The sequence below is a fragment of the Loxodonta africana genome, chromosome 26, assembly GCF_030014295.1.
Source record: "Loxodonta africana isolate mLoxAfr1 chromosome 26, mLoxAfr1.hap2, whole genome shotgun sequence".
Classification (NCBI taxonomy): Eukaryota; Metazoa; Chordata; class Mammalia; order Proboscidea; family Elephantidae; genus Loxodonta; species Loxodonta africana.
The window spans coordinates 208,757-224,243 of record NC_087367.1 but is presented as its reverse complement, the minus strand read 5'-3'; the positions used below and the strand labels follow the sequence as shown (position 1 = coordinate 224,243).

General features: G+C 45.4%; 1 protein-coding gene across 1 annotated transcript in view; it reads left to right on the top strand.

Annotated features, from left to right (window-relative positions):
• The window catches only part of B3GNT2 (UDP-GlcNAc:betaGal beta-1,3-N-acetylglucosaminyltransferase 2), a 47,565-nt gene that overhangs the window by 17,129 nt on the left and 14,949 nt on the right, over positions 1–15,487 (top strand). The gene's annotated exons all lie outside the window — the stretch shown is intronic.

The following is a 15,487-nucleotide window of genomic DNA, read 5'->3' as shown; positions in this document are numbered from 1 at the left end:
CGTACATAGAGAACCCCAAAGATTCCACAAGAAAACTACCAGAACTAATAGATTGAGCAGAGTAGCAGTATACAAGATCAACATACAAAAATCAGTTGGATTCCTATATGTCAACAAAGAGAACTTTGAAAAGGAAATGAGGAAAATAATACCATTTATAAATAGCCCCTAAAAAGGTAAAATACTTAGGAATAAATCTAGCCAGGGATGTAAAAGACCCATACAAAGAAAACTACAAAACACTGCTGCAAGAAACCAAAAGAGACCTATATAAATGTAAAAACATAACCATGCTTACAGATAGGAAGACTCAACATTGTGAAAAAGTCAGTTCTACCCAGAGTGATCTAAAGATAAGACAAAGTGAAGTATTATAATGACATGTGCAAAGAGCTAGAGATGGAAAACCAAAAGGGAAGAACACGCTCAGCATTTCTCAAGCTGAAAGAACTGAAGAAAAAATTCAGGCCTCGAGTTGCAATGGTGAAGGATCCCATGGGGAAAATATTAAACGACGTGGGAAACATCAAAAGAAGATGGAAGGAGGAATACACAGAGTCATTATACCAAAAAGAATTAGTCAATATTCAGCCATTTCAAGAGGTAGCATATGATCAGGAACTGATGGTACTGAAGGAAGAAGTCCAAGCTGCACTGAAGGCATTGGTGAAAAACAGGGCTCCAGGAATTGATGGAATATCAATTGAGATGTTTCAACAGATGCAATGCTGGAGGTGCTCACTCGTCTATGCCGAGAAATATGGAAGACAGCTTCCTGGCCAACTGACTGGAAGAGATCCATATTTATGCCTATTCCCAAGAAAGGTGATCCAACCGAATGTGGAAATTATAGAACAATATCATTAATATCACATGCAAGCAAAATTTTGCTGAAGATCATTCAAAAACGGCTGCAGCAGTATATCAACAGGAAACTGCCAGAAATTCAGGCTGATTTCAGAAGACGTGGAACCAGGGATATCATTGCTGATGTCAGATGGATTCTGGCTGAAAGCAGAGAATACCAGAAGGCTGTTTACCTATGTTTTATTGACTATGGAAAGGCATTCGACTGTGTGGATCATAACATACTATGGATAACACTGTGAAGGATGGGAATTCCAGAACACTTAATTGTGCTTGTGAGGAACCTTTACAAAGATCAAGAGGCAGTTGTTCAGACAGAACAAGGGGATGCTGATTGGCTTAAAGTCAGGAAAGGTGTGCATTAGGGTTGTATTCTTTCACCATACCTATCAAATCTGTATGCTGAACAAATAATCCAAGAAGCTGGACTATATGAAGAAGAACGGGGCATCAGGATTGGAGGAAGACTCATTAACAACCTGCATTATGCAGATAACACAACTTTGCTTGCTGAAAGTGAAGAGGACTTGAAGCACTTACTAATGAAGATGAAAGACCACAGCCTTCAGTATGGATTACACCTCAACATAACGAAAACAAAAGTCCTCACAACTGGACCAATGAGCAACATCATGATAAACAGAGAAGATTGAAGTTGTCAAGGATTTCATTTTACTTGGATCCACAATCAACAGCCATGGAAGCAGCAGTCAAGAAATCAAAAGACGCGTTGGATTGTGCAAATCTGCTGCAAAGGACCTCTTGAAAGTGTTGAAGAGCAAAGATGTCACCCGGAAGGCTAAGGTCTTCCGGACCCAAGCCATGGTATTTTCAATTGCGTCATGTGCATGTGAAAGCTGGACAATGAATAAGGAAGACTGAAGAAGAACTGACGCTTTTGAATTGTGGTGTTGGCGAAGAATATTGAATATACCATGGACTGCCAAAAGAACAAACAAATCTACTTTGCAAGAAGTACGGCCAGAATGCTCCTTAGAGGCAAGGATGGCAAGACTGCATCTTACATACTTTGGACATGTTGTTCGGAGGAATCAGTCCCTGGAGAAGGACATCATGCTTGGCAGAGTACAGGGTCAGTGGAAAAGAGGAAGACCCTCAGCAAGGTGGATTGACACAGTGGCTGCAACATTGAGCTCAAGCATAACGATTGTAAGGATGGTGCAGGACCGGGCAGTGTTTTGTTCTGTTGTGCATAGGGTCGCTATGAGTCGGAGCCGACTCGACGGCACCTAACAACACCCAAAGCGATCTAAAGATGTAATACAATCTCAATCCAAACACCAACAGCATTCCTTAAGGAGATGAAAAAACTAATCAACTTTGTGTGGAAAGGAAAGAGGCCCCGGATAAGCAAAGCACTATTGAAGAAAAAGAACAAAGTAGGAGGCCTCACGCTACCTGATCTCAGAACCTACTGTACAGCCGTGCTAGTCAAAACAGCCTGGTACTGGGTACAGTGAAAAACACATAGACCAGTGGAACAGAATCAAGAACCCTGCTATGTTCCACCTATGGTCAGCTGATTTTCAACAAAGGACCAAAGTCCATTCAATGTGGAAAAGACAGTCTTTTTAACAAATGATGCTGGCAAACTGGTTGTCCGTGTATAAAAAAAAAGAAAGAAACAGGACTTATGTCTCACACTATACACAAAAACTAACTCAAAGTGGATCAAAGATCTAAGTATAAAACCTAAAACAATAAAGATCCTGGCAGAAAAAGTAGAGATAATGCTAGGTGTCCTAATACATGGCATAAATAGAATACAAACCATAACTAACAATGCACAAGCACCAGAAGAGAAACTAGATAACTGGGAGCTCCTAAAAATTAAACATTTATTATGCTCATCAAAAGAGTACAAAGAGAACCTACAGGCTGGGGAAGAATTTTTGTCTACAACACATTCTACAAGGGTCTGATGTCTTAAATTTATAGGATGCTTCAACACCTCAACAAAAAGACAAAGAATCCAAGTGAAAAATGGGCAAAGGATATGAACAGACACTTCACCGAAGGAGACATTCAGGCATCTAAAAGACACATGAAGAAATGAGAGTGTAAAATGGCACAACCACTATGAAAAACAATATGGCACCTCCTTCAAAAGCTAGAAATAGAAATATACAATCCCACTCCTAGGAACATATCCTAGAGAAATAACACCCATCACACAAATAGACATATGCACACCCATGTTCATTGCAGCATTATTCAAAATAGCAAAAAGGTAGAAACAATCTAAATGTCTATCAACAGATGAATGGATAAATAAATTATAGTACATACACACAATAGAATACTATACAACAATAAAGAACAATGATGAATCCAGGAAACATCTCATAACATGGATGAATCTAGAGAGCATTATGCTGAGTGAAATAAGTCAATCACAAAAGGGCAAATATTGTATGAGACCACTACTATAAAAACCCAAGAAAAAGTTTACACAAAGAAAAAAACAATCTTTGGTGGTTACTAGGGAAGAGGAAGGGGGAGGAGAGGAAATCACTAACTAGGTAGTAAATGAGTGTGAAGACAACATACAGTATAGGGGAAGTCAGTACGACTCCACCAAGGAAAAGTCAAATCCTTTCTAGACACATTCAAACACCCTAAGGGACTAAGTTACGGGGCTGGGGGATGGGGACCACGGTCTCGGAGGACATCTAGGTCATCTGGCATAATAACATAGTTCATAAAGAAAATGTCCTATATTCTACTTTGGTGAGTAGCAACTGTGGTCTTAAAAGCTCACAAATGGCCGATACCTCTATTGTTCCCTTTCTGTCCGGAGCAAAGGAGATTGAAGAAAACTGAAGACACAAGGAAAATATTAGCCCAAAGGACGGGCCACATGAACCACAGTCTCCACCAGCCTGAGCCTAAAACTACTAGATGGTGCTTGGCTACCACCACCAACCGTTGACAGCAGTCACAATGGAGGGTCCCGAACACAGCTGGAGAAAAATGTAGGACAAAATTCAAATTTACAAAAAAAGACAAGATTTACTGGTCTGACAGAGACTAGAGGAACCCCTGAGACTATGGCCCTGGACACCCTGCTAACTCAGAACTGAAGCCACTCCTGAAGTCCACCTTTCAGCCAAAGATTGGACAGGGTATGAAACAAATGATAACGCACATGAGGAACGTGCTTCTTACTTCAACCAAGTATACAAGACCAAATGGGCAACACCTGCCCAAATCAAAGACAAGGAGGCGTTCCTGTCTTCAGGGACAGGAAAACTGGGTGAATGAACATGGAGAACCCAGGACAGAAAAGGTAAGGGGGAGAATACTGACACATTGTGGGGATTGCCACCAGTGTTACAAAATAATTTGTGTAAAACTTGAATGAGGAACTAATTTGTGCTGTAAGCTTTCACCTAAAGCGCAGTGTTTGTGGGAGCCAACTTTTAATTTTGTTAATCAGTCTTTAAGTTTTTGATGTATAATTTGCTGTATAAAATGACAGTAATCACTTTTCCAGTATCTGTATGAAAACATTTTCTTTCTTAATTGATTTCACCACCTTTTCTGTATATGTGTCTATAGATGTGAGTAACCCACATAACAGATGACAAACTTCTTCCTTCACTCCCCATGTCTGTGCACCAAGATGGCCAAGGCCTTGAGTCATGGTTTACTTACTTGAGTTAGCATTCATACAAGGTCAGTTTGATAACTTAGTTTATATAATGAGATTCTGTTTCTAGTCCAGTACAGTAATTTATACTTGTGCATTTTTATTAATTTTTAATTGCCTTTGTCCTTCACTCTGCCTCTCCCCATCCCTTGGGCCTATGTTTGTTTATAGATTTATTTAATTGTATGTGGCTGTTCCCTGAGATGCATTAGAGATTCCACTAGACACTGATGTCCTAATGGGTGAGGCCTCTGTCTACTGGAATTGGAAGAGACGTAGGTCCTTTGTGAAGAAGAGTGGCCAGGACTGGCAAATAGCCAGAGGCCAGGGAGGGGGCCACTGAAAAGGTCCTACATATGAAGTTATTCAAGAGTGGTGTTTTAGAACACTAGTTGCCTTTGAGTTGGTTATTGGCCGCTATTTATCTGCTAACCAAAAGGTTAATGGTTCGGGTCCACCCAGAGGCTCCTTGGAAGAAAGGCCTGGTGAGCAATGTTGTGTGGTGGGAAGTATAAGAGTTTAGACTTGGGGTTGGGATCTAAGGTCCAAATGCTGAACCCGCCAGGATTAGCTCTGTGACCTCAGCTAATTGCTTCACATCTTTGAGCTTGTTATAAAAGACTAAATGAGATGAGAACACCCAGCTAGTAAAATGTGCAAAGGGCATAAAAAAAAAAATCCAAACCCATTGCCATCGAGTCGATTCCAACTCACAGCAACCCTATAGGACAGAGCAGAACTGCTCCACAGAGTTTGCAGGGCGTGCCTGGTGGATTCAAACTGCCGACCTTTTGGTTAGCAGCCATAGCTCTAACCAGGAAGGAAGCATATGAAGAGATCTTGTAAGTTTGGACACATCAGCCATGGGAAACCCTATGGAGCACAGTTCTGCTCTTACACACATGAGGTCTCCTTGAGTCTGAATCACTCGAGGGCATCTTTTTTGTTTAGAGAATTGTTAAAGTCTGTTGATAAAAAAAAGATCAAAGTATAAAAATTTTCCTTAGGTCCTGGCTCCTTTTCGGGCAGACACCAGGGATACAGGAGTGAATGTGCCAAAAGATGTCCTTCCCTGATGAGGCCCTCCATAGGCGTGTCAGGCATGTTAGTAGCACAGTGTGATAAGTCCGATAAATGTGTGTACTGAGGTGTGGTTAATAGCACGGAGGAAGTAATAAAAACAAACCCTGGGTGGCAAGGCTCAGGAGAGTGCTGGGGTAATTGGCCTTTTTGATTTTTATGTCGGTGTCATGGGTGTGAAGCTGTAGGCTGAGAGAAAGACTTTGTCACCAGTGGTTTTCCCTGCCCAGATCACCTGTGGCAGTGGGACGTTTGGGACGTACAGTCTCCTTTCTTACCTCAGGCAATGCCCCACCTCCCAGTGCTTCCAATGCCTCTTCTGTATGGAGCAGCTGATCCATAAGACCTGGGAAGAGAAATGCTTGCAGCCTCTTTCTGGTAATCAGATTGAGATACATTCTCTGTACGGAACGTGTCTGCACAGTATTTTAACAAAGGTGAGAGGTGGGGAGAGTGCGATGGCGCAGTTTGTGGCTAACCTGGATCTTTGACCACGTTTTCTGATACCTGTAGCTGAGCCAGGAGACGTGGGTGCTCTGCAGGCGAGGTTTTAGGACTGCTGTTCCCTTCAAGAAGCCGGGATGGTGCGGTGGTGAAGCGCTGGGTTGCTGACCAAGAAGTTGGTAGTTGGAACTCACCAGTTGCTCTGCCGGAGAAAGACGTGGAGTCTGCTTGGAAGTCACACGGGGCAGTTCTGCTCTGTCCTATAGGATTGCTATGAGTTGGAGGCGACGCAACGGCAGTGGGTTTGGTTTTTGGGTTTGGGGTTTCCTTAACAGTCAGGTGGTGGTGCCGGCGACGAGAGCCTTGAATAGGCAGCATATTCGCGTCAACAACTCGGCTGTTTGCCCCGGAGGTGTTTAAGCCTCTGCCCATCTTTCATTCTTTAGTATGTGTCTTAGGCTGGGTTTTCTAGAGGAGCAAAACCAGTGAAATATCTATAAATGTATATAAAAAAATATATATTCAAGGAAAATGGCTCACACAGTTGTGGAGGCTGGCAGGTCCCCAAACCTGTGGGTCAGGTGTCAGGCTAGAGGCTGCCCCTGACTCATGTGGTTGCAGGAACTGATGAGCCCAAAATCGGCAGGTCAGAAGGCAGGCTGCTGGCTCGTGCCCCAAAAACATAGAGGTCAGATGACGAGGGATCCAGAGCAAGAGTGAGCCTTGCTGGAACACCCATTTATGTGCTGGATGCAGGGCACACCCCCAAGGAAACTTCCTCTTCAGCTGATTGACAGATAGCAGATTTCGTCATGGAGATGATTACATTATATCAGATCTCATCGTGGAGGTGATTACATTATATCAGATCTCATCATGGAGGTGATTACATTATATCACATTTCATCATGGAGGTGATTGCATTATATCACATTATGGAAGAGCAGTCAGTCCAATGTCTGCCAAGGCATTTAGAATCATAGCCTAGCCAAGTTGACACATAACATTAACCATCACAGTACGGATAACTTAACTAATCAATCAAAAAATAACTCTAGAATCACAAAGCGACATCTGCAGGGATTCCACTGTGGTGATATGGAAGGTGCCTGTATTACCAGGACATTTCCAGGCCCTCTGGACACCTGAAACCAGACAGTGGTTTCCAGTCAGGGCAATTTTGTTTACATTATTTGTTTCTCATGTTGATTAAAAAAAAAAAAGTCTCGGGTACCCTCTGGCTTTCTGTGGAATTGTTTACTTCTTCCTGAGTATCCACAAATGCAATGATTTCAATTTCTTAATTATTTAAAAATTGCAACTTTATTTAGAGATTCTCAAAATTGTCTTTGAGGAACTGTGTTGTGTAGTAGGAAGTATAAGAAGAGCTTAGACTTGGGGTCAGGGTCCATGGTGACCCCGCCAGGATTAGCTCTGTGACCTCAGGCTAATTTCTTCACATCTTTGAGCTTGTTGTAAAAGATTAAAGGAGATGAGAACACCCAGCTAGTAAAATGGGCAGAGGGCATAAGGAGTAGGAAAGCCAGGAAGGAAGTACATGAAAAGACCATGTAAGTTAAAACAGGGAGATACCTGTTTTGTAAAGATTCAGAGGGTCAGTGTTGCTGCAGATAACCTCATGGTCTTGCCTGCATGGTAAAGGATAAACCATTCCAGACTTTCTTTCTGGCATGTGTGTGGGGAGGAGGGAGGATGATAAATTGACGAGGTTCTAAATGACTTTAAGGAGTTTTGTTTCCTTTGTCATTTTTCCAAAGGAAATAAGACAAGTGTAAGAAGATACACACGTGAGGTTGTGCATCACTTTTTTCTATAATAGAGAAAATCAGAACCAACTCACATGCCCATTGGTTAAACCAGTAACCAGTTGTTGTGGAACTGACTGACTCATGATGGCCCCATGTGTATCAGAGTAGAAGTGTGCTCCACAGGGTTTTCAGTGGCTGGTTTTTTGGAAGTAGATCGTCAGGCCTTTCTTCCGAGGCACCTCTGGGCGGAGGCGAACCTCCAACCTTCCAGTTAACTGTTTGCAACACCCTGGGATCCCATTGGTTAGCTCTTTGTAAATGAGTACATGCCCAAAACACAGGACACTTTCATAGTTTGTGGTTATTAAACATGATGTTGTCCTAAGGGAAAGAAAAAAGACCACATAGTATGTGATCCATTCATACGAAATGTCCAGAATCGGCAAATCTGTTTCATATGAATGAGAAGTAGATTGGTGATTGCTTGGGAATGGAGGGAGAGAGGAATGCAGAGTGACTGCTTACGGTACTTTTTTTTTTTTTTTTGAGGTGATGAAAATGTTGGGAACTTTGGTGATGCCTACACAACTGAATATCCTAAAACCACTGGATTGTATGTATTACATGGATGAGTTTTATGGATGTCGTAGATTATATGGTGCCATAGAGAGAGGTGTATTAAGCCAAGAAAGTGTTATAAACCTTTGCAGCACTTAAGTCTGGACTGGTCCTGCTTTTGTAAAGGCATTGAACATATATGTTCGTTGAAAATGCCTGTTGTAGTTGGTTGCTGTTGCGTCTTTTCTGTCTCATGATGACCTCATACTTGCAGAGTAGAACCGGCCCGTAGGGTCTTCAAGGCTGTGACCTTTCGAAAGCAGATTGCCCGTCCTGTCTTCTGAGGCACCTCTGGGTGAGTTTGAACTGCCAACCTTTCAGCAAGTAGTCGAGCATTTAACCATTGGTGCTACTTTGAAAATGCCTAGAAGGCTATATTTATTAGAACATTCTGTGTCCGGTGGGATGATGGGTGGTTTGTTTTCCTTTTTGATTTTTTTTTAAATGCCTATATCTGATGTGTTATCAGTCAGAATGAATATGCAGTAAAGCTCCTTCAGAGATTAAATGAATGCCCACATGAAAACCCCTAGCACAGTTCTTGAATAATATCAGTAATAGTATTAGTTTAATATGAATTTTTGGTCGTCTGCTAATTCATTTGAACCCTAAGAGGGAAAAAAATCAATGTTTCCTTAGAAAATGGTGAGAGCAAATCTTAGACCTTGGTTTAGCTTCTTCAGGCCCTCTGGGTCTTAGGAAGTCAGCAGCAATGACTGAAACCATGAAACCACCCTGACACAAGGTATCACTTTACTGAACTAAACTGAAAACCAAACCCATTACTGTTGAGTCAATTCTGACTCATAGTGACCCTATAGGACAGAGCAGAGCTGCCCCATATGGTTTCCAAGGAGTGGCTGGTGGATTCAAACTGCTGACCTTTTGGTTAGCAGCTGCGCTTTGAACCGCTGCGCCACCAGGGCTCCTTACTGAACTAGTGTTCTAAAAGATGGTTTTCATGCCCAGCCTAGGGTGTGATCTCATTTGAATTTACCTGTATTTGGTGTTTGTGGACTGTCACAGGGAGCCCTGGTGGTGCTGCAGTTAAGTGTTCTGCTGCTAACCCACCCAGCCCCTCTGCAGGAGAAAAACCTGGCGACCCGCGTCCATGAAGATTACAGCCGAGGAAACCCTACCCTATGGGGCAGTTCTGCTGTGTCAGGTGGGGTTGCTATGTGTTGAAAATAAACTCTAGGGTACCCCACAACAACAGAGTTTCCCATTTTGTGGAAGTTGGCTAATTCTGTTCAAGTGAAGGAGGTGTTGGAGGGAGACTCCTAGGGCTTCTGAGAGCTGTGATGCGGGGTGAGGAGACCTGCATTCTCAGGAGCTGCGTGGAGATCTGGTGATGGGAGGTGCTGCTCAGGTCTGCTCTAAAAAAAAACCCAGTGCCGTCGGAAACTAAATCTCAGTGAACACGAAGCCAGCTTTGTTTGTAATCCATATGGACGTCCAGTTTTGAATTCCTTTTTTCTTTATTTTCATATTCTATGTGATTTTGCCAGTTTTCTTTTTAATAGAAGGGATGTAAAAGAAAACACATCAGTCTGTCTAATGGTAGCATTTGTTAACTGAGACGCAGGCACGGCCCCTCCTCTTCTGAGCAGGGACCCCGGGCCCCACCAGCCCCTACCTAGCCTTTCTGGTGGGGCTCCATCTGACTGTGCAGACACCTGCCTGCTTGCCTTCAGACACCCATGTCTTGCCCACCCTGCTTCTTCCCATGTTTCTGAAATTTACCCTTTCAGCCCACCCAGTTCCTACCTTGTCCTCTGCAGTCAACTAATGGAATCCCTTGTGTTTATTGCCGGTGTCTGCCAATTTGATGCGACCCTACAGGACAGAGTAGAACTGACACATAGGGCTTCCAAGGAGTGCCTGGTGGATTTGAACTGTTGATGTTTTGATTAGCAGCTGTAGCACTTAACCACTACACCACCACGGTTTCCATTTGATGTATGGAAAACAACAACAACAAAAAAACAAACCCATTGCCGTCGAGTCAATTCTGACTCATAGCAACCCTATAGAACAGAGTAGAACTGCCCCCTAGGGTTTCCAAGGAGTGCCTGGTGGATTTGATCTACCGACCTTTTGGTTAGCAGGCGTAGTAGCACTTAACCGCTACGCCACCAGGGTTTACGTTTGATGTATAGGAGCTATGTATAATGTTTGTGGTTGGAGATGACTTTGGGTTGATGATACAGAGGTCTGCCACCACGTACCTGTTATTAATTGTTGCCTCTCAGCTCCAGAGTCTCTGCCTGATCAGGGAAAATGGCTGTGAGCCAGTCGTGTATCTCCCTTTGCTGGCGCTCGCTTGAAGGCTCTGAAGAGGACCTTGCAGGAGGAAGGGGCTTTCCTTCCTGGTTCTCATGTCTCATGCCTGTCTGTGTGTCCTGCCAGGCTCCTACAGAGCTGTTTTTCTCCACTTTGAGCACAGCTTTCCTAGCGTTTGGCTGCTCTCTGCTTCCTTCAGCTCTGGCAGCAGTGGTGGAACTGGGAACCTGAGGCAGAGCGGGCCTGCGCCCAGTCCAGGTGGCTGCGCCACACCGTCTCTCCTTGCCCCGTGCAAGTGCTAACTGAGGGCTCCACAGCACTGGCCATCTAGTAAGCTGGCCACCCGGTTATTGTCCAGTGCAGCAGCCACACATAGGAGTGCCAAGTGCCTGCAGAGGGAGGCCTCTCCAGTCCCTGGTTCCAGCAGCATCTGTAGCAGCACCTGACTTCCCACGTGCATTTGACTGCCTGCGCATCCCAAATCCCTCTGCACATCCACCCGCCAGTCCTGGCGTGCCTGTGTCCTACAGGTCTGTCTCTGGCTGCCCTCTTGACGGGGACACTGCATTCCACACCTGGGGCCGCAATGTCTCTGACTCCCTCCGTGTGCCCACCGCAGCCTCAGCTCAGCGTTGTCTCCCACAGCCTGGCAGTGTGAGTGCCAGGCCTCCTGCTTGACACCTTGTGCCGCCCACCAGTCTTGCTCACCTGCAGCTCTGGGCAGCTGCGGACTGGCTGTGGCCTGGGTACCAGGAACTTCCCTGCCATCCGTAACTATTCAACAAGCTCTGAACCCCCCTTCCACATTCATACTTCTTGGGCGTACTTTTCATCAGACCTAGGGCATCCCTTAGAATTCTTGTTCCATTTTATGATTACTTGTTTATTATTGCTTGGCATCCCTGGATGCTTACTAAAAGGTTGAAGGCTCAAGTCTACCCCGAGGCACCTAGGAAGAAAAGCCTGGTGATTGGTTTTCAAAATATCAGCCATTGAAAACCCTGTGGAGCACAGTTTTACTCAGATACATACGGAGTCACAAAGAGTCAGTGTTGACTCAACGGCAGCTGGTTTATCATTGTTTAATAATCACAAATCCATTAACTTAAATCTGTTTAAAGTTATACACACACACCTCCCCTATGTAAATTACTGTGTGGTTTCTGTCTTCTTGTAGGGATTTCTCGGAGGGCCTACCGAGAACCTGCCAGACTGCCCTTGTTTGAACGCAGGTCCTGGAGGTCGAAGTGGAAACATTTACCGAGCCATGTAAAGGCTCTTAGAAATGTAGGCAACAAGGCCTTCCAAAATATATTAAACTCCCCTAAAGAAAGCTGCTCGCATTGCGGCATTTCTTCTCTAAAATGATCGTTAGGTGAGCGGCTGGTTCCGAGGTGCACAGCTGTTTCAGGGACCTTTAAGCACCTTCACTTTATCCCTCTGCTGTTGTGGCTGTGGTGGGGTCCTCCTATCATCAGAAGAGCTGCTACCGCCTCCCAGGAGTTAGGGCATCCTCTCCTGGGCGTGGTGGACCACATCTGAGTAAAGGCTTCACCTGTACCACAGTCGCCCCAGCACCTGGGAGAGGTGGTAGGAAGGGCAATAGCAGCAGAAGGGGCGGAGCGCGCACCTGAAGCCCACACTCCTGGATTCCTGCCTCCCACATGCCTGCACCCAGCAGAATGTTCTATGAAAGCATAGCCAAGTGGATGTTGCCTTTGGTGGGCCCAGGGCTGACTGGGGGAGATTGGGGCTTTGACTATACTTCCCTCCTAGGTCCAGCATGATGAGTCCCACTGCTTCTGAGGCCCTTACCTCCCCTAACTCTAGAAAGCCCTTGAAAATTTTTCTTTTGTATGTTAGAACTTAAATATGAGGCTGACTAAAGTGAGACAGATTTACATAAATATATACGTGTAATGTACCAGCAGATACGTAAGCAATTTCTCCAGTGTCTTCGGGAAAAGGGCGTGTATGTTTAATCCAGCTTCTACTGAACATCTCACTGTGTTCAGTGAACTCGACCAGATGACCAAAATACAAGCGCTGAGTAACTCAGGTGCCAGGTGCTGGAGTAACTGGTACAGGCGAAGCCTTGCTTGTGACAGACACTCAGGTGTGGTCCAGCCAGCCCAGGAGAGGATGCAGTAGCTCCTGGGAGGCCAGGCTTCACTGAGGAGGTGACCCTTGAGCTAATTTGAAAGGAGTAAACGCTCTCCAGGAAGACAGAGCAGAGAGGAGGGCAGAGAGAAGCTGGGATTTTCTGGAAGAGAAGTGTGTTTGTTGTGGCTGGAGGTTGAAGTGAAAACGGGGCGACAGACAGGTGAGGGATGGCAGGAGGTGGTCTGAAGGGAAGCACAGATTGTAAAGGGCCCTGGCTGGGACCAGGAAGGCATTAAGGATTTTGAGCAGGTGAGTGAGACAGCCGGAGCACTGGGGCTGGTGTTAGGCCAGGACATGTGTTTGGGCAGATCTCTTAGCAGAGGGAGGAGGCGTGAGGCCCTGAGCTACAGTTCTGGGAATGGAGAAGGGAGCTCAGGGGGACAAGCTCTCCGAGGAGCCTTGGCACTGCTTTGGGCTGGCGGGAAGACCTACAGTTAGGCCTGAAGAGGGAGCTTGGTGGTGGTGGTCTGACCAAACTGAAGAACAGACGGAGCAGGACCACAGACTGGTTTGCCTGGGGAACAGGGTAAGTGTAAGGAGCACGGTGGGGGTACTGCAGCAGTCAGCGGCAGAGCCCAGAGAAAGACTTGGCAGCTGGTTGGATGTAGGGGCAGAGAGAAGCCCAGTTCACTGCCGTGCTGGGACTGTGCACGGTGTCTGGAAAGTGGATGCCGTTGACAGATGAGCGACCCAGGAAGAGATCCTTCTCCACAAGCCATTTAAAAAGTCACATCTGGAGTTACACGAGTTAACTTGTCAGTCCTCCTTTTAGAGGTGATGTTTATAGAAGCAGATTTTTCTCTTCTCTTTTTCTAGAGCTAGAAAATTTATAAAAGAGGCAATGAAGGACAAACCTCAGAAATGTGCTTTCATTTTGTGTTTGATGGAGGAAGCAAAACCCCTAAAGAAAAACTGTTGAATGCCCATTGTGTGTGAGGCATTTTTATGTATATTTATAATGATATTTAATTCTTTCAACAAGCTGCATGGTAGATTATACTACCCCTTTTTCAAGTGAGGCAACTGAGGCTCAGAGAGGTTAAGTAACTTGCCTAAGGTCACACAGCTAGCATAACTAGAATTTAACTCTGGTCTGTCAGATTCTAGATGCCAATCTGATTTTCCAAATTGGCAGTTTTGTTTCCTAATCACATCATCTTTCCACTGAGGACCTAAAACCCTTTTGGGTTTCACTAAAGGTAGGGACAACACGACCTGAGACATTTTTATTTATTGTGTTTTAAGTGAAAGTTTTCAATTCAAGTCAGTCTCTCATTCAAAAACTTATACACACCTTGCTATGTGACCCTAGCTGCCCTCCCCCTGATGAAACAGCACCCTCCTTCTCTCCGCCCTGTATTCCCCGTGTCCGTTCAACCAGCTCCTGTCCCCCTCTGCCTTCTCATTTAGCCTCCAGGCAGGAGCTGCCCACATAGTCTCATGTACCTGAGAGGTTTTCATTCCCTGCCTTCGTTTGGTAAATTTTGGGGCATCTCTTTCTTTCCCTCTTTTCTTCGAGTTCTATATGTGTTTGTTGGAAGAATAAGCTTAGTAATTATTGTTATTTTGTTACAAACATCATGTGAAAAAAGTCAGCCACACTGGGCTTTGGGGGAACTGTCACTGACGGGGATCAGAACACGTCTTGCCAGACCCTGAGGTATCCTGTTGCCTGTGGGGATGTGTGGGTGAATAGACTCATTATGTGTCCTTTTCCTCTTTAATTTTGAACATGAAGAGTAAGCTTAATGAACTACGGGTCAGGTTCCTTAAATCTAGCCAGTAGTTGTTCCTTGACTTACAGCCCGCAGCTAAGTACCAGCCTCTAGGTGAGAGGGTGGGGGGGTCCTGGGGTTCCCCTGGCCCAGTCATGGCAAGAATCCAGCCAGGCTTCTTGCTCTGGTTAAGGACCAAGCTCTAGGTGTGGCTCCCCTTCCGCCCCCACTGAGCTGCTGCATTCACCCACATTACCCTGCCATCTGCCACGAGTGCTTAGAGCTCTTTTCCCCCAGAACCACTTAGCTGCAAACTGTCTGGCTTTATCCAAGCAGAACCAGGAAGGGGCTGGCAGAGACCAGGCAGCAGATGGGAGCAGAGGATTTAGGTAAGCCACTCTCACCAAGGCTCCTGGAGGGATGGAGAGCAGGGGCAGGCAGGACCATACCCCTCCTCCCACTATATGGTAACGGACTCAGACTCCATCTCTCTTTGAGGATGTGTGTGTCCTGATTGCACAAGACAGTGAGTAGGAAGCAGGGCCGCCCTACCCCCCTGACAGGGAGGGAGGCTGTTGAAGTCCCTGGTTGAGTTCAGGAGCCTGCATTTCCAGTCTCATGTCTCCACCTGATTGGGTAAGGGTGGCTGGTCGTTTGATGTCATGATTACAGGAAGGTCCCGCCTTTTATCCTTCACCTCGTACTTGAGCTGGAGTACAGGACAGGCATAGCACAGGTTTTGGGGTCAAACTTGGGTGTAATTACTGGCTCTGTCTCATGAGCTGTTGGCAGGCATCTGCCTGACTTGCCTGAGCCCCTTGGAGGGGGAGGGGTTTGCTAGTCCCTGTCTCAGAGTTTTGCAAGAATGAGAGTCT